The sequence below is a fragment of the Alexandromys fortis genome, unplaced genomic scaffold, assembly GCF_014885135.2.
Source record: "Alexandromys fortis isolate MF-2015 unplaced genomic scaffold, M_Fortis_MF-2015_v1.1 scaffold_8_1_9099942, whole genome shotgun sequence".
Lineage (NCBI taxonomy): Eukaryota > Metazoa > Chordata > Mammalia > Rodentia > Cricetidae > Alexandromys > Alexandromys fortis.
Window position 1 is genome coordinate 2,274,714 of NW_026067898.1, and position 19,222 is coordinate 2,293,935.

Here is a 19,222-nt window from a genome sequence, read left to right on the forward strand (position 1 = left end):
ATCATGAGATCTTTACCTTAGCTAATAACAAGTGTGCTACTTTCTTATGGTTACTCATCTAATTTCAAGTATTGGATGAAGATCATATTTTCTATCTTCATAATTTCTCACATGAAAGGATAATGACATTCCTGGAATCCTCTTTAAAAATACTGCCGGATCATATTTTCTATCTTCATAATTTCTCACATGAAAGGATAATGACATTCCTGGAATCCTCTTTAAAAATACTGCCTTATACATGGATATATGCTTCATCAATGAGATCCGTTTTATACATCATTTATCATTTAAATATTCTGCATTAAACCTAGAATTATTACAACCCAGCTAAGTGCCAGAAGAAATAGGACAGCTTTCTTTTGTGCTTGGAAAGATTACCTTAGGAATTCGTTGATATTAATGTCAATCTCTAGTATTCCTGTGGTAAGGATAGATGTATCTCAATTTTAAGGGAAATAGGAAGAAATATATCAGATTTTTAAGTGTAATGCTCTCGGAGTTGTGTTATATTTCAAGCTCATATATACATGAAATCATTCATAGATTTCAGAAAGGAAAAATTCTATATAAATAGATCTCAAAGAGCCCAACTATAGCAAATGAGTGATAGTAATTGAGTGTAATTGTTTCACTTTAGAAATCTCTTACATTTACAAGCATTAGTCATTTTCTCTTAGAGTTCCAGAAGAGGCGTGTAATGATCTAACATTTATTTGTGACTTTCTCAGCTGAAGCACAGTCTAGGAGGAGATACTATCATTTCTCAGTAAATTGTTTCACTTGTGATCTTAGCTTCAGTTTCTCTGGAAATAGAAGCTGAGACAATGGGGTTAAGTAGCTTATTTTAGCCATGTGAGTTAACACAGTTTATTCTGGATCTCAAGAAACACTGAACCCCCAAGGAAATGCTGACAATAACTCCATCTTTGGCTCTGACTTTTGGGGAGCTTGAGAGCCATTATCTAGCCACAACACACATTTCCCCTTAGAATTACAAGAGAACAGATATCACAGCCCGAAATACAATTTTCCTTTTTTTTTATTCTTCTCTCATACAGTTAACCCGAACCACAGCATTCCTTCTCTCCCCTCCTCCCAGCCTTCCACTCACCTCATCTCTCCTCCAGACTCTTCCCCTCCATTCACCTTCACAAAAGAGCAGGCCTCCTAATGATACCAACTGAAAGTGTCCTAACGAGTTACAATAAGACTAGGCACACACCTTCACATCAGGGCTGGACTAGACAACCTGGATAAAGGGAAAGGGTCCCAAGAGCAGGTGAAAGACCCAGAGACTTCCCCACTAGCAATGTTAGGATGACCAACAAAAACCCTAAACTAACCAATCACAGCCTGAATGCAGAGGACCTGGGGAAGACCCATACAGTCTCCTTGATTGCTACCTTCAGTCTCCGGGAGCCAAATGAGGCCTGCTTAGTTGATTCTGTGAGCTGTATTCACCTGGTGTCCGCAAACACTCTGTCTCCCACTTTACCTCCCCTCTTCTGTAGGGTTCCCCGAGCTTCACCTAATGTGTGGCTGAGAGTTTCTACACCTGCTCCCATCGGCTGCTGGAGGAAGTCTGTATGACGGTGATTGGGCTAGACCCTGATATATGAGTAAATCACTTTAAATTCTGGGAAGAAAAAGATATTCAGAGAGCTGGAGAAACTGATATATTTACTTTGATCAGAAACTCATAGAGTCAAATTGGGAATTTCCAATGTTAATTTCCCAAAACAACAAATGAACAAACAAACAAAATCTGATGGTGATATATTATTTGTGAGACAGAAGCTCTTAATATTTACATACTCCTCGATCCCATGACTTTTCTTTCATAACTCCTACTACATCCTCATAAAATATTTATCATCAGAAAGTTTATAACCATGGGAGATGGGGGGAAGATTGCCTTCTTTACCATAGTTTATTTCCTTCCCATAATAAAGGTCTTCTCTCATGGTAAAAAAAAAAAATTCATCACTCAATCAAACACCTTTTTCCAATCAGGAAAAGAAATCTTTTCAGATCTGTGCCTTTCATCTTTCCTATCTACCTATGTGGAGAAGACAATATCCACAATAGGGGTCAGAGCTTTAAAACAGATTTGGAAATTCACAATTAAAGTTTTGGCTAGGTATCTGGGAAAGAAAGTAACAAAGATATGCAGGAGGAAAAAGCTGAATGAATTATTTAATAAATAAATATGAGGCTCAGACAAAGAAAAATAGCATTAATATTAACTAAAATATAGAATGCTTCTGTTTCTTCCAAACTTGCCTTCCAACAACTGAACTCCTATGTGTAATGGTAGTCAAATTTAGAAGCAGTTGTTGGGGATTCCAAAAAAGAAAAAATGGGGGAGTAAAATATTCAAAAGGATCCCAAACCAAAGAGCCATGAGCATATTAATCTGCTTCAGATAATTCTAAACACGGCTTATTAAATTGTTGAGTGATCAGAAGTACTGATATTAGTGGTCCATTCACCTCCGTTCCTAATTTTTGAAACCTGCCAAGGTTTTAAGAAGATTTTGCTAAAAGTATTAGAAATAATGAGTCCAATGGAGCAAATTTTACATGATAACAGGATATAAATACCATAAACATTTTAGTATTATCATGGAGAAAATCTTAACAAATGTATACATTAATTTCAAAAGGAAGAGGTAGGTACCTCGTAAGGATAGGGGGAATACATTAATGAGGATGTTGGAAATCAAGTAAGGAAGAAAATAGATTGGAATAAAAATGCTGTTAGTACACAGATAGTGCCTAAGTTTTTAATAAATATCTATTATTATATAAATCTATATATAATCGATAAACACTGAAGGAAAAGAAGGAAAAGCAGGAACAAACTGAGCAGAAGAGTAGACCAGAAGCTGTGGGTAGTACAAAAAGGGGAAGACAGAAGAAATGAAGTAGAAGAAAATAATGAACAAATAATGGCTGATAATTTTCCCTGGATTAAAAATTTTTAACAAAACTAAATATTCAAGAAGTTCAGACAAAAAAACAAATGTATAAATATTAATACCATAACAGCAAGTGTGTAGGTAGGTCATATTCAAGTATTAGGAAAAAAAATTGAAATCTGCATGCAAGTTTTGGAAAAGAAAAAAATGACTCTGATTAGAAACCATGCCAACCAAAGGAGTGCAGCGGAATATTCAGAGTACTGGAAGGAAGAATCTCGTGGTGGCAGAGTGGCGAATGCTGGCACTCTCCTGCATTTCCAAGAATATAAATGACAACATCAGAAAGAAGTGAGATACATGGCCTTCCAGCAATGGTCACAATAAATAGCAGATAGTGAGAGGTCAGATGGTATTCAGAAATGTTGAGAGTTAGAGTTACAAAGGAAACAATAAATCACTCAATTTAGAGTGATAAAGAAAGTGAGCGAGAAGGAAGAAAGTTTCCCTTCTTCTCCACTGTCTAGACAGAAAGACAGGAAGAAACGACACAGATTTCAAGGAAACTCATGTTGTAAATGATATTCTAATGGGATGGATCTGGAAAGATGATTGAGATGTGCTGGAAGGATCTAAGAGGCAGAAGGACCTGGGTTTGTGACTGAAACGATTCAGAGGAGGTCAGTTTTGGGTCATGAAGGGACAAGTCATTTATTGAAAATGATGAGTGATTAGTAATCAGATTATGGGTAATGATGATCCACCAGAGTGGATCAATTAGGTACTCTAAGCATCTAATGTAAAAAGACTAAAATATTCTAGATGATGAGGCTTAGGGAGCATTTGGGAGGTGATGTTGAAATTTAGTGCAGTGGAAACTCTGTGGAATCTACAGCCCCTTAGAAGACTCATAGTAATAGGGCTTATGGATCCTGAACTGGCCATTCTCTATAGCCAGGCAAGACCTGAGCAGTGGGACTAGGACATCAACCCAGCCCCAAACTCTTTGCTCTACACCATGTCCTTCATGTGAGATGTGCTGGGGTAAAACTGAGCAGAAATTGTAGGATTGGTAAACCAGTGACTGGTCCAACTCGAGGCTCACACCACGAGAGAAGGATTCCATGTCTGACACTGTCTGGATGGATAGGAACCAGAGATTGGATAGCCCAGAGACCCAGGAAGAAGCAAATACGACTTCAAACAATAAAATTACCTTGCTGTGACACATTGTGTCTAGTCCAATTGTCATCAGAAAGGCTGATGTAGAGATCCATAACCAGACACTAGATAAGCCAGCAGAGGCCTGCATAAAAGAAGGTGGAGAGATTTTGGAAACCAGAGGGGTCAAGGGAGGGCACCATGAAAACACAAAATCAACTAAAAGGGCTCCTAGAAGATCACTCATAAAGCCTGTATGAGTCTGAACTAGGTCCTCTGCATAGAGATTATGGCTACTTAGCGTGGTATTCATGTGGGACTCCTAACAGTGGGATTCTCTGACTTTTTTGCCTGCTCTCAGGACCCCTTTCTTCCTAATGGGTTGCAGTGCCAGGCTAGATATGAGGATTTGGGTCTAGTCTTATTGTAATTTGTTAGGCTGTGTTCAGTAGATATCCTTGGAACCTGCTATTTTATTTTTATGTTTTGGAAGGGAAATGGAGGAGGAGTGGATCTGGGAAAGAGGAGAAGTGTGGGGAGTGAAGGGGGGAAAGTTTTTTCAGAATGTAATGCATGAGAGAAGAAGAAAAAAAGAATACAAGACCCTGATCATTCTTTGAGGTTGATTTTTTATAATGAAAATCAAATTTCTAGAACTTACGTATAGTTCATGTGTCTAACTCATATAAATTTTTCATTTATTTGCACTGTTTAATATGCTAACAATCATGCTTTTCAAAAATGTTAAAATTATAATACATTTAAGCATAGTATCTGATAAACTAAATGTCAAGAAGTATCACTTTTCATATGCAAAGGTAAAACTATTAATGTCATTATTACAATTAATACAATTTTTAAAAATAAAGATATCATGAAGCATGCAATATCCATTCCAAGACAACATTTTCATTCTTAAAAACCATGAAGCAGTCTCACTCTGAGAGTCTGAAATGCCAATGGCTCTGTGAGTAAGGACTACCTGAAGGTCAAAATGATATCCTCAGTACTTTGGGATTGGTTGCAGAATCTGAATCCTGATAGTGCTTCGGATGGGGGAAAGGAAATTCAGAAAATCAGAAAACACCATAGTGAATATAATGTATAGCAGAAAATTATGTCTACACTAGAAATTAGAAGAATGTAGCTGCATGAAAATGGAAGATAAAAGTGTGTGTGTGTGTGAGGTGTGTGTGTGAGAGAGAGAGACAGAGACAGAGACAGAGACAGAGAGAGAGCTCTATTACGGAACTACATCTCTGAGCCACGAAGTACCTAATGTAAACATCAAATATATAATAAAGTTAGATCCAAAAAATAAAACAACACATTTCATTAGGGTAATACCACTCTGAGTCACAGACGCATACATTTCCTCACGACACTTGATGACCACAAAGGAAAATTACCTTGCTGTGAAAAACATAAGGCAAAATAATAGTTCTCAAACCTTTTAACTTTATTCCTTCCCTGAAATATTTTCTCAAAACATAAGTGCCACCCTGTAGGTGTCCATCAATGGGCCCCCAAATGCCTTACACAGATTACCATGCAGCCGCAGCTTCCATAGCAGGAGGAACAATATACGGAGGCCTGCTGTCCTCCCCATTAGTGCCAGCAGGCCCTGTCCCTGTGGCTAATTCTACTTTGTCTTGAATCCCAGATGGGATGATAGTCTGTGAATCTCATACACTGTTAGCGCAGCGGGAGAACACCATTTGAAAATAATCATATGTTTCAGATATCCATAAGAAAGGAATTTTTTTCTTATTTTAGAAAAATCACTTTTTAACTTGTTAAACAAAACTTCCAACTAAAGTTTGAGTGGACCAAACAAAGGAAGAAGCTGAGGACATTAGCTTTCACTGACTGCTGTCATGGGCACCTCGCTCAGACTCTGCGGGACAAGAGGGAGCCTGGGAGGTTTATAGCCAGTTCCATTCTGTGTAAGATGAAAAGAGGAGCAGAATGAGAAGAGAAACTTACCCAAATGGTAGAGTCCGGCATTAGCCGGCACAAGCTGAGCTACCCACTGAATCCTTCCTATATCTGAGTTACCTAACAGGTAATATGAGATTTACATGCCTTAGGCCACTAAGTAGATATACAAGACCAGATCAAGGAACAAATACTCATTCACGTTTAAAAAGTAAGTAAAAATTTTTATAAGAAGCTTCTTTTGTTAAAATGTTAAATTTAATTAAAATTAAAAAATATTATTATAATACATTTAATTATGACATAATTTAAATGTGCCATAACTGGTCCGACAGTGCATTTAAAAGATGGCATTGTGAGTGCTGGATTGATTTTTTGTGAGCTGATTCAGACGGCACATTGAAGATACAGTTAAGACTAATATATAAAACAACAATGTGGATTCCCAGCTATTAAAAGTTGTTTAAAATGTGCTCATTCGACAACATAAAGCAGAGTGACTAGAAAATGGCAATGTGTAAAAATAGAAGACATTCATAAAATTTCACTATAATTAAAATCTAATCAATACGTAATAAGAAAGCGTATTGTGGCACTGTAAATCTGTTCAGGAATAGTACTTTCACAGCAAACACGAGCTACATTGATGGCACAGCTGTGCTGAGACCAAAGTATCTCCTACCACCCTGCTTCTCCTCGCTATTCCTACAAAACCCGAGCATAACACAAAGCCAATAATGACTCCTTTTCCTAATGCCGAAGTAGCTCACATTTCTTTGGATAATGTAAAGAATACATATAGGGCATTTGTAGATGGAGAAAATATCATGAGACCCTTCTCCTAAGCAGAGAACTGTAGACAACTGTAGACAACTAAGGACTGACTTTTGAGAGAGAGAGAGAGAGAGAGATTAGTCATATTAGTCATTCCCGGGATTATTTTATTGCTTTCCTTAATGTTGATAGTATTGATGATCAGTGTTATAATTTTGGTGAAAACCAGCAATCAAACTTTTGAGATATGCATACATTGAATAAGTCATACTTTAAGAGGCCAAACTCTAAACAATTTAAGCACTAAAACTTTGATTCAAAACTATTGGTCTAGAAATAATGTGCTAAGGATTATATTTATATCTATACATCTATTATATCTATATCTGTCTATACATATACTTTACATTTCTACATGCCAGTGAGTGAATGTGTACCCTCATTCCTATAGTTGTAGACTGTTTCCTTGCCTCAATTAAAATGCCATTGTTAAAGACAAAAATGATTGGATTTGTATTACAGAAAACTTAAATAAAAATTTGGAGTTCTGTGTAAAGTAGAACATTCCCAGATTCACAAATATTATTTTAAATTAAACTGTATTCCTCGCATCAAATATTAGCACACAGCTGAAAAGTCTATTTCTTTTTCAATAGCATCACTCAGTGCTGACTCAGAGCTGTTTCACAGAACGGAAGACCCAAGAATAGATTGACCTGTCTTTCAACAAAGATCATAGCTCAGAATAACTTTAGCTGGACTGAAGGAGAAAGAGTGTCTAGAATTAAATACGTACCTAAAAAGTGGAAAGTTATAGCTAATGTTCTGTGTCAAGGATTTATATTACTGAATAATATTTTACTAATCTAATCTGTTTAATATAATTAAGTAATGTTATTAAATTCTTTTATACTATGATAGTTTGAGAATTTTGAGGTATGTTTCCATTTTCAAACAATTTATATTCATCATTTCCAAATTAATATTTAAATGAGCTGACTTGCTAGTGGATAACCATAAGCCATCTCTTTAGATGAAATTAAGTTGAAAGAACTCATAGCTAAGCCTGCCTGCCAGGTTGATAATATATCCTGAGAAGATTCCTAATATTATATTGACCTATGGATGGAGCCAGTTTTTATGACTGGTATGAAACAATAAAACTCCAGTTTATAGATCTTCCTGTGCTTCTGTGCAAAATTGACTGAACTAAAGCTTTTTATTTAGTTAATAATGCACTTCAAACTTTTGAAATTGCCATTCTTAATAAAAAACATTATTTATAGCCCATATAGAAGTTCAGAGTATCTCCCAGGTTAACAAACATCACATAACAGGTAGTTCATTTAACAAAATAAAAGTTTCAACTCTTGTATTTTTTCAAGATGGAAATAAGACCAAAAGAGACTACATCCTCAACCTGGTGGTTACTTCGTTTCCATTGCATCTGGTGTCATTTTCTGGCCTCAAGCTCTCACACGGTATACGTGCATCCATGAAGGTAAAATACACATAAGCACATAGTTTTCAACTTAAAGTGAAAGCAGCTGGTTCAATTAATGTGGGCTGCTATAATGAAATGCTTCAGCTGGATAACTGTTAAACAAAGGAAAATTATAGTGCCAGAGGTTGAGAAGGACCCTTCGTGTCCATGGATGAACCTATCTTCCTATGTCGCCTAGACAGTGGGCAGTCAGGACAGGAATTTTGTTAATGTCCCTGCATCTTTCCCTCACAGCTTACTTCTCTCCTGACCTAGGGACACCAGAACTTCTCTACCTCTCAGCATGGGCCTGGGAGAGCTGTCTCCCTCCGTCACCAGAGGGGACTGGTTCCAGCAGCCCCAACCCACCAACTTGCTTGTCACCCAGGCACACGTCCCGGGCAAAGGGTTGGCGCACCCCAGCACCTATCCCATCTATGACCTGGTGGAGTATTGGTTCCACAGGATTTCCATGAGCCATCTGTTTCTGGAGACAGTCTTCCAGTTTAACAGAAACGCCAGATGTAATTTCAAACTTTTTTTTTTCCACTAAAACCCTTCAAAGGCAATAAGAAATGCAGACAAAAATGAAAGTAAACCAAGGAATAATTAAAGTACAATTACTGGCTTTTCCAAGAATATGTCTCTTGGATCTCAGAAATACGGACTTCATGACTCTACAGCAAGTTGTAAAGATAGAAATCCCAGCTGCAAGAGTCTCAGAGAGGACTCTCCCTCCTCAATACTCACTCTGAAAGCAACAAACACAAACCAGGAAAACCTTACCACCTGCTGAGAGTCAGCAAGTCCTAGCACCAACTCGAGGGCAATAGAGAGAAAATTGCTGCAGAGCAGAAAAGGTAAATAGTAAAAATATCTTTCTTTATAGATCCTAAATTGTCAGACTATCTTGTTACAAAGGCAATATTCTTGGATTCGGTTTGCCAGTTTTTTATTGAGTATTTTTGCATCTCTGTTCATAAGTGAGATTGGTCTGCAATTCTCTTTCTTGATTGAATCTTTCTGTGGTTTCGGTATCAGGGTAACTGTAGTCTCATAGAAAGAGTTTGGCCATGTTCCTTCTGTTCTATTATGTGGAACACTTTGAAGAGTATAGGTATTAGCTCTTCTTTGACATTATGGTAGAATTCTGCACTGAAACCATCTTGCCCTAGGCTTTTTTTGGGGGAGGGGGGAGGCTTTTGATGACTGCTTCTATTTCCATACTGGTTATAGGTGTATTAAATGGTTCACATGGTCTTGATTTAATTTTGGTAGTGGTACCTATACAGAAAATTGTCAATTCCGTTTACATTTTCCAGTTATGTAGATTACAGGTTTTTGTAGTATGACCTAACGATTCTCTGAATTTCCTTGGTGTCTGTTGATATGTCCCCCTTTTTCGTTTCTGGTTTTGTTAATTTGAATATACTCTCTCTACCTTTGGATTAGTTTGGCTAAAGGTTTGTCTGTTTTGTTGATTTTCTCAAAGAACCAGCTCTTTGTTTCATTGGTTCTTTGTATTTTTTTGTTTGTTTGTTTCTATTTTATTGATTTCAGCCTTCAGTTTGATTTGTCTGCTCCTCTTGGGTGAGTCTGCTTCTTTTTGTTCTAGAGCTTTCAGGTGTGCTGTTAAGTTGCTAGGGCTGAGCTCCCAAGGTCCAGTTGAGGTGTGGGAGGTGGGAGACTATGAGCAGGGAGATAAAGACCAGGATGAGGACACCCACTGAAACAGTTTACATGAGGCAATGGGAGCTCACCAACTCCAGCCAGACAGGGAGGAAACTCTCATGGGACCAAAATAGACCCTCTGAATGTGGGTGACAGACTGAGGGGCCACTGGCAGTAGATTTATCCCTATTGCTTGTACTGACTTTATGGGAGCTCATTCTCTTTGAATAGATCCTTGCTCAGCCTGGTTATAGTGGGGGAGAGTCTTGTACTTTCCCCAAAGCAATGTGCCTTGCCCTCTCTGAGGAGTGGATGGGGGGGTGGGGAGGAAGTTGGAGGGAATGAGTGGAGGGGAGGGAGTGGAAACTGGGATTGGTGTGTGGAATGAATAAATATAGTTTGTTTGTTTGTTAAAAAAAAAAAAGGCAGCGATGACTTTAGAGCTGGGAGCACCCCATCAATCCCCATTTCAGTTTAGCAGATGATTTTCCAAAGAACTAAGATAACTCAAATCAATAACACAATACTGCAGATACTTCATTGAACTTTAAACCGTTAGCAATGGGATCAAAATGGAATATATCTGAATGAAGTCTTTGAGAAGCCACAAGACCATAAGGAGAAACAGCAAGAGCACTGCAAGGGATGGATGCAAATATTTAGAATATTTTTCCCCTGAAATGAAGTAGAAAAATAGCATTCTACCCAAAACAAAGCAAAACAAACAAACATCAAAAAAAAAAAAAAACCCTTTCCTGTTTGGAGCTTTGTGTTCCTATGTCAACCTCCAGGGCACCTTGGATGAATGGCTGATTGTAGGACTAAAGATATAAAGTCAAAAATGTGTTTAAAATTCCATGGTTTGATATAAAGTAAGAAAATATTTGCAAAATGGTAGCACATTTCAGAAACAAATAGAAGTCTGTTTTATGGGTCTCCCACTGGTCAAACTACAGACACATTTAGCTTTAAATAAAACGATGATACTTGAAATATAGAATTAGATAAAATAATCGATAGATATGTTTTAATATAAACATATAAGTAAATAGATATAATATGAAAACAGTATTTAGTAGTTTAACATAACAAAAGTTTAAATAAAGAGAGAATTATAGAATTGGGAAAATACCACTTTGTAAACATCACATTCACAGTTCACTCAGGCAAAAGTCATAAGAATTTATAACTGTGAGTAAACTTCTATAGAAACCATGATTTCATGTGACTTAAAAGTATCTGACTATAATATATCCCATATTTACATTGGTAATGATATACATTTTAGAATTTTCATAGGTGCCTGGCAGGCAGCATTTACTGAGGTGATGAAAGCTAAAATACATCCGATGGGAAAACTGGGTATTTGTTTCATTAAACAAAAATCCATAGAAAAAGCCACTTTAGGCTTCCAAGACATTTTTATAAAATTTTCAAAATAAGTTCAGAATGAAGCATTTCTTTTGAAAGAAAATGTTCTCAAGCTAACAAATTATAAACTAGAAAAAATGTAAATACAACATAATATGACTATTTAGAGCTGTAGGCAAACTCCCATGGTCACTGTTAATGCAGCTACATGGATATTAGTCCACTATTCAAATGATAATATTTATATATAATCAGAGGTTATAGTAACTACCTTTCAATGATTCCACCATCACATATAGCTAGTTCAGCAATAAGTTTTGTTGTTTTAAAACTTATTTTCTAACGTACTAATCCATAGTTCTTGATTATGTAAAGAACTGTATCGATAGTAAGCCACTAATGTTGGGAGTAACAAATAAATGGCAATAAAAGATAATAATTAAATCACAGCAAAGAATCCATATAATGCAATATAAAGCAACAGAAGAACAATACCTCCAGAAAGAACAAAAATTGAGTAAATCTAATGCTATAAAATATAAAGGATGAATTTCTTAGAGACTGTTGGGAGCTTATATCCTAAGGTAGCAGCAACACAGGAAACTTAGCCTCAAAAGGTTTGGCTAAAATAACAATTCAAAGCCTTAGAATTCAGGAATTCTACTGCTGAGATAATATATCAGATGAATTCTTTCGTAAGTTCTATACAGTTGGGGGTTGTTTGTGACAGCATGAAACAAGAGGCTTTTAAGTGTGTGTGTCCTTGGGGAAATGGTGAATAAATATGAATGGATCCCATCAACAATCTGTGGCAGAAGAAGGCATCAGGTAGACACATAGAATCACAGAATGGTATAAAACAGACGGAACTCAGTTACTCTACCACTTGTACAATTTTAATTTTCAATATCTGAAAATATCACACTGTACAATCTTATGACACATTTTAAAAATTACTAAACATTTTAACTACTTAAGGTTATAAGCAACTACAATCAATCATGAATAGTATAAAATCTGAGTGTGACATTTTGCATAAATAGTAATATACCACAAATTTTGAGTGTTATGATTAATTTATTTGTTGATATATACCTCTCAAAAAGATGATATCGGAGAATAACAACTACAAAGAGGAGTTTTAAATTAACGAATCTACATACTTGTCTTCATTAAGTGTTTTTTTGTGATAATTATATCACAGAAGCTTTTGATTTTGCTTTTTGAATTTTTTGTCTTTTTCTGATTCAAGTACTCATTTAAAACAAGCATTTCAAAAAAAAGTCCTTGTGAGGGAAATGTCAACATTTCAGTGAACTCTTTTCTAATTTTAGTTTTCCTACTGGCCTTTTGTTCTGTGAAAACTTAAAATGAGAATTGAATCTTCAAGAGCCCAGTTAAGTCCACATCCCTTTAAGCAAAGCAAATCCTGCTGTGTTTATAATTGCCCAGAGGAAGCTCTTTGGATAACATGGGCCACCTACTGTCCAAAAAACCTAGGAATGAATGATAGACCATCAGTAGTTTCTCTTGGACAGAAGGAATGGACACTTTACTATAATGTGAACAAAAGAAAAGAAGAAATTAATCCGTTAATTGGAAAGAGCCAGCACAAGTTTGAGGAATGAATAGAACACCGTAGAAGAGAGGGAGGGAGAATGTACCAGAGTCACCAGGATACAGAGTCACCAGGATACAGAGTCACCAGGATACAGAGTCACCAGGATACAGAGTCACCAGGATACAGCAATCCTTGATGGGCTTGGTGTCCTTGAACCAGCGTATGTTTTCCTTATTGGAGAGACGGAGAGAAGAAAATGGAGTCTCTGTCCAGTCAAGTGTACTGTATTCAAGAAGAGGATTAGAACTCATGAAGAGCACAAAAAGACTTCCATTTGGATATGAGGCATGATCTGGAAATTTTACAATAAAACAGTTCCCAAAATTGTGTTTCCCATATCTCCTAAGTGTGTGCCTTTCTTCTTATTCTTATTTTTTTTTTTTAGTTTCTAGTGAAGCTAACTTCATATATCAAAAATGCCCTTTCCTTCAGATGTGATTATGAAAACAACTGGAGACTTGAACAGTGTTTTAAACCAGGAATCACCTGTCATTGTACAGATTTTGATGTCTTAGGCCTATGCCTAGGCTGGCCCCTGCTTGCTTGCTTTAGACAGCTCTTAGCAATGTCCTGAAATGTAGTATGACCAAAAAAAAAAAAATCAAACCTAACTAAGGTGGTGTGCATGTGTACCGTGTGTGTGTGTGTGTGTGTATAATGTAAGTACATTTATATAATAGAGACATTGGGTGGAAACCAGAAGATAGCAGAACTAACAATTAGTTCCATTCAGAAACAGTAATTATATGACCAGATTGTATCCACTCTAAAAATAAACACAGACACACACACGAACACATATACAAATACATCTTAGTTAAAGGGAAAAGAAACAAATACATTAATTTTCAAAAGAAAATGAGGTAGGCTCACTATTAAATTGAACACAGATTCATGATCTGCACGTGCATCCAGGAGACATAAAAACCATTTATGTTATTACTTTAAAAAAACACTCTTGCTTTTCTTTCTCTGTTTTTAAAGCCATGTATATATTCTGAAGGAAGCTTTCAGGAACTTATGAAATATAGTAAAGCTTACCGACACTGTATTTTAGGAGGAACATGGTTACTGTGTCTTACTGTAGCACCCTGGTTATACTTTAGTTTCTTTTTCCTCTAGCTGACTTCTACAAGTTGAGGTTATAGTTAAACAGATCTTACATTTTATTGTGTTGTGCTAGTTTTGCAGGTATATTTGGTAAGAAAAATTACAGCCATTTCCCCACTGAAGCTGAATTCTATCATCTGATGAAATGTTTTATTCGCAGAGAAATCTTCTCAGAGTCTTCGAGAACCAATTCAGCTCTTTAGGAGTGGATGGAAGGTGACTCACCATGAAATATTGATATTAAAGTGTGGGTTGAAGTGCACTCAATTGTGTACCAACACTTTTCTTTTGAAATTCAGTCCAGTGCTCTTGAACTTCCAGGATGACTCATCCTTTGACAGCTTCCTAATGCAGAGTCAGATCTTATCACCTCACAGTGAAAGAAATTTGTCTCCAACGATTAAATGTTTAGGAAAATACCCAAGCAATGACCTCCAATATTAATCCTGGCCACAAAGCTGAGCCAGTACAGTATTAAAGAAATACCCCGATTTTATAGATAAGGAAGTTTCACTGCTTTGAAGCCAAAGATTGTGAGCTAACTAAGAGATCACATATTTAATTCCAGTTACACAATTAATTTATATTTTAAAACTTGTTTTATCATAGACTCTTCACAATGAGTAGCTTTTAAAGATTTCGAGGCATCTATTAAATAAGCCAGTTTATTGCCACAACTATAAGCAAATGAATTTGAATATAGATATTTAATACTATGACTATACATTATACAAATAACAAAATAAATCCAGTGTTGCACTGGATTATCAACAATTGTCATAAAGTGAAAATAACAAACTGTGTCATGAGATTACATTGGAAATGGTAATATTCCCAGGCTGACTTTAGTTTTATTAATTCACTGTTTCTTGCCTCTCTCCATGCAGAATCTTGCATCTCTCCATGCAAATTCTCGCATCTCACCAAGCAGATTCTTCCTTTAGAAATTCTTGGCAATGGCCATATCTCCAGCTCTGCTGTTTTAATTGTGTGTGTGTGTGTGCATGCGCATTTGTGAACAGTATGAATATAAAAACAATAAATATATGCATATATTGCTCAGTGTTGACACTGACCTTTCTTACCTGAAACTTTAATTACTCAGTGTTCTGCTAAACTTTTATAATTACACAAATATTTAAGGTAAATGCCAAGATCCTTAATTAATACAAACACCAATTACAATTCCTTCTCTGAGTTCCATCCCTAGAGCTGTTCCAGAATTCCAAATAAGTAAGCACATCAAATCATTCTGAGGGTCCAAGCTGTTAAGGGAGAAAGCGGAAGGGAAATGGGGAAGGAAGAGACTAACAAAAGAACGAAGGAAAAAGTAACAAAAAAAATGCAGCAACAACAAAAATAGCCATGAGAAAAAACGTGGAGAGTCAAAACAAAATCGAGTAGGAAATAGCAATATTTTGAGGAATTTTTGAAATTTGAGTATGGTTTCATTGACAGATTTGATGAATGTATAGGGGTCACTCATTAATTTTAAGGATAAAATGTCAAGAAATCATGAAAACTGTTTTTAAAAAAATATTGGTCATTGAGTGACTGAGAATACAAATGCCTTGTAAGGAGATATTTCCAGGCATAATTTAAAATGGAAACTCTTCCACTACCTTACAAGTGAAGTTCTCTAATAAAGTGCCAAATGATAATGCTGTCCCCCCCTAGGTTTAAATTATATCCCAGATACACAGATCAAGGTAGAGTGTGAGCCAGTGTCTCACATTAAAGGGCAGTTCAGGGTTAAAAGAGATACAAGACGGTCGCTGGGAGAATTAGCATCCTTAGTTCCTTGTGGCTTGCTGTATCCATCTTGGAACAATTGTCATGTTCCTAGCTTACGGTTCTACGTTGTGGCCTAAAGTTATGCTTCCCTTATGTCTCTCCAGAGTCCTCTGCTCCTGCAGGCACCTAGAATCAACAATGAGTGAAACAGGATGGTGAACAGGGCTGTGTTCCTGGGTCTGCTCACAATCCATTTATTATCGAAAAACAGCTTATGCGCTGTACATATATATCTTAAAATGACATTTAGACATTGAAGACATTTGGTGTTTCTATGAATCAGAACATGGGAAACTGACAGGAGGGCATAAACCAACATGCCATGGTGACCCAAATACAAAATAAGAAACCGAAGCCAAATGCCTGAAAAAAATGACATTTTTTCAGGCATTCGGGTCCCATTTCCTCATCCATGAGATCGTGTCTCAGTGAGCCATTCCCTGGAAGGCATTGACTGTTACATGCCACAAAGAATTTAAGTATTATTACATTTTAAAAATTATATACACTGATGAAAACACAAATATCCATGCTAAAATGCTTACAAGTTTCAGCATTTAGATCGGATAATCCCTCTTTCTATCATTATTTTAGTGCTCTAAAATGCGTGAGTTCCAAGGTAGAGCTCAGAGTTGGGTGCACTTACTGTCTCTTCTTGAACACAACAGTTTGCTGTGGACAGGGGCTACAGGACTTTGAAAATGTCAGGGTCTTGATAGACCAGATTTTTTCTTGTAGGTAAAATTCTACCCAAACAAAGGCCATGCTCAAAAGCATATTTATGAACCCAAAGGATATGCAAGAGCAGCTATGCAGGTGAAAGGGACCTTATTTACATATGTCAAATTAAGTCTTCATGTTCCTAAAAGGAGCCAGGAATTGAAGTGGGTTTTAAATAGGTCAGAACAATCTACTCAGCTATCTACCGCTTCCTCACTGCAGACAAGTCATCCTGTCACAGGCAGCGCTCGAGGAAAGGCCAGGAACGCCGCTCCGTGCTGAATAAATTCTCCTGGGTGACCTCTCCATGACAACTTTCTCATTTCCCGTAATGTGAAGACAATTAGTGCTAAATGACGTGTTTATGGAGCAGAGCAGCAAGCTCCGAGGCGAGGTTTCATTGGAAAGTATTGGGGAATGTGAAACACAACTCCTGACAAGACAGAATTGTAGTGTCCAGCACCGTCGCCTAGCGAAGGAGAAAATGGATATTTAAACCCTGGCACTAGCGTGATGCTTGCAATACAGCAATATAGAGTCACAATATTCCCTGGTCCCACGGTTAATTCCTTAAGCTACTAAGCTTTTCAGCAACACAGCGGCTCGTATTTCTAAATAACGCGTTTCAGCTGCTCTTCCAGTCATCATCCATCAAAGTAACAGCCATTTCTTGATAAGAATGAGATTATCACCAACACTGAAATTAGAGAAACTTTAGGTCTATTTGTAGACTTTGTCGATTAGTGAGAGTGTAGATTTGAATGAGAATGCCCCCCCCCCGCCCCCCATAGGCTCACATATTTGAATGCTTAGTTGTTAAGGAGTGGTTCTATTTTAAAAGGATCAGGAAGTGTGGCCCTTGGAGGTTGGAAGAAGTGTCTCCAATTGGGTGGGCTTTGAGGTGTCAAAAGCCCATGCCAGGCCCAGTATCTTTCTCTTCTTCTGACTTCTGAATCCAGATGTAGAACTTTCAACAACTTCTTTAATACTATGCCTGCTTGCATGCGGCCATGCTCCCTGCCACGGTTATAATGGCCTAAAACATTTGAAAAGTTAAGCAAACCCCAGTTAAATGCTTTCCTTTGTAAGAGATGCCATGGTCATGATGTCTCTTCACAGCAAGAGAACACTGATTAAGACAGCAATTTTCTACCCTCATGGAGGACAGAGTTGAATCAATACATACTCTTTCAGGAAATGTCTGTGCACCCTGTACGGTTTTATTTCTAGGAAATGAGCAGCGAACACAACAACCACCAATACCTTCCTCTTTTGGCTTGACTAATAATTACCAGGTTGTAAAACATGCTTAAGTGAATGTAAACACTAAGTCTTTTACCAATATAGAGGTCAAAGACTTAATGGCTATTCTGAAGGTTTGTTAGCGGAAAGGGCAGACAGGAGTTTAGTGATGGAGTCAAAACAGGAACAAAGAGGAAGGAAACTCAGTGAGGAAGAGAGGGAAGCCTCTACTGAACATCAGCGTTCATCCTACGCCATCACTGAGAATTCCGGAGAGAGCTGTACCAACGAAATTTTTTTTAAAATATTTATTTATTTATTATGTATACAATATTCTGTCTGTATGTATGCCTGACGGCCAGAAGAGGGAACCAGACCCCATTACAGATGGTTGTGAGCCACCATGTGGTTGCTGGGAATTGAACTCAGGACCTTTGGAAGAGCGAGCAATGCTCTTAACCTCTGAGCCATCTCTCCAGCCCCAGAAATAAAGACCTTTGGATAGTGTTCCCGCCCGGTTTCGAACCGGGGACCTCTCGCGAGTGAGGCGAGCGTGATAACCACTACACTACGGAAACACAACCCAACGAAATTTTACTTAAAAATGAACAATACCAAAAAATTGGCAGAAATTTGAATGAAATGAAGAACGGAGGAATGGATGTTGAGGTGAAAGTACATAATTCTACTCTCTTACTAAATTTTACTATTATCACAGTGGAAGATATCTCAACACATCCTTGACAAGCCCATCAGTTCCTTCTGCTTTTTATTTTTCTAATCTAAACAAATATACAAACAATTAGATAAAAATTCAATGTTGGAAAAATTGTCCACAAGTTACTCAGATTCTCAAATAATTCAACTTGGAACAGGAAAATAATCCTGTTTTCCACTTAAGTTCTCCCACATTTTCTGTATTTAGCTCAAGTATTTTTATCTCATCATTTAGAAATGAGGAACACACTTTTCCCACCTTAATTATCTTTATATTAAAATGCATTACTTCTTCATATTAACCATATATATATGTATATATATATATACACATATATATACATTTCACAGTACTCATCTCTTACTCTGCATTTGAAAATATAATACTAAATAATTTGAGACTCAAGAATGTTCTGGTTAAAATGGAAATTGTAAAATAGCAAAATTCAACAATTATGGGACTTTTTAGATTATTTTACTTATTGTTAACATTCACATATATAGACGTTCTATGCCAGTATTCACCTCACAGTAAAAGATATTTAAACATTTATTTGGGCAATTATCATTCTATATTATTGAGGAGATAGGATTGCTTTACTTAAATACTGGTGCCTCATTTTCCACATGTAATCAGTTATTGGGTTTATTTTTCAGTTTTGTATTATTAATCCTACAAATAACAGACACCAATGCT

The 19,222-nt window shown here is 36.8% G+C and overlaps 1 protein-coding gene and 1 non-coding gene across 2 annotated transcripts in view; both read right to left on the reverse strand.

Annotated features, from left to right (window-relative positions):
* The window catches only part of Znf804a (zinc finger protein 804A), a 190,913-nt gene that overhangs the window by 36,994 nt on the left and 134,697 nt on the right, over positions 1-19,222 (reverse strand). The gene's annotated exons all lie outside the window — the stretch shown is intronic.
* Trnav-cac (transfer RNA valine (anticodon CAC)) lies at positions 18,314-18,386 on the reverse strand. The gene has a single exon. It is a non-coding gene; the product is annotated as a tRNA-Val (tRNA).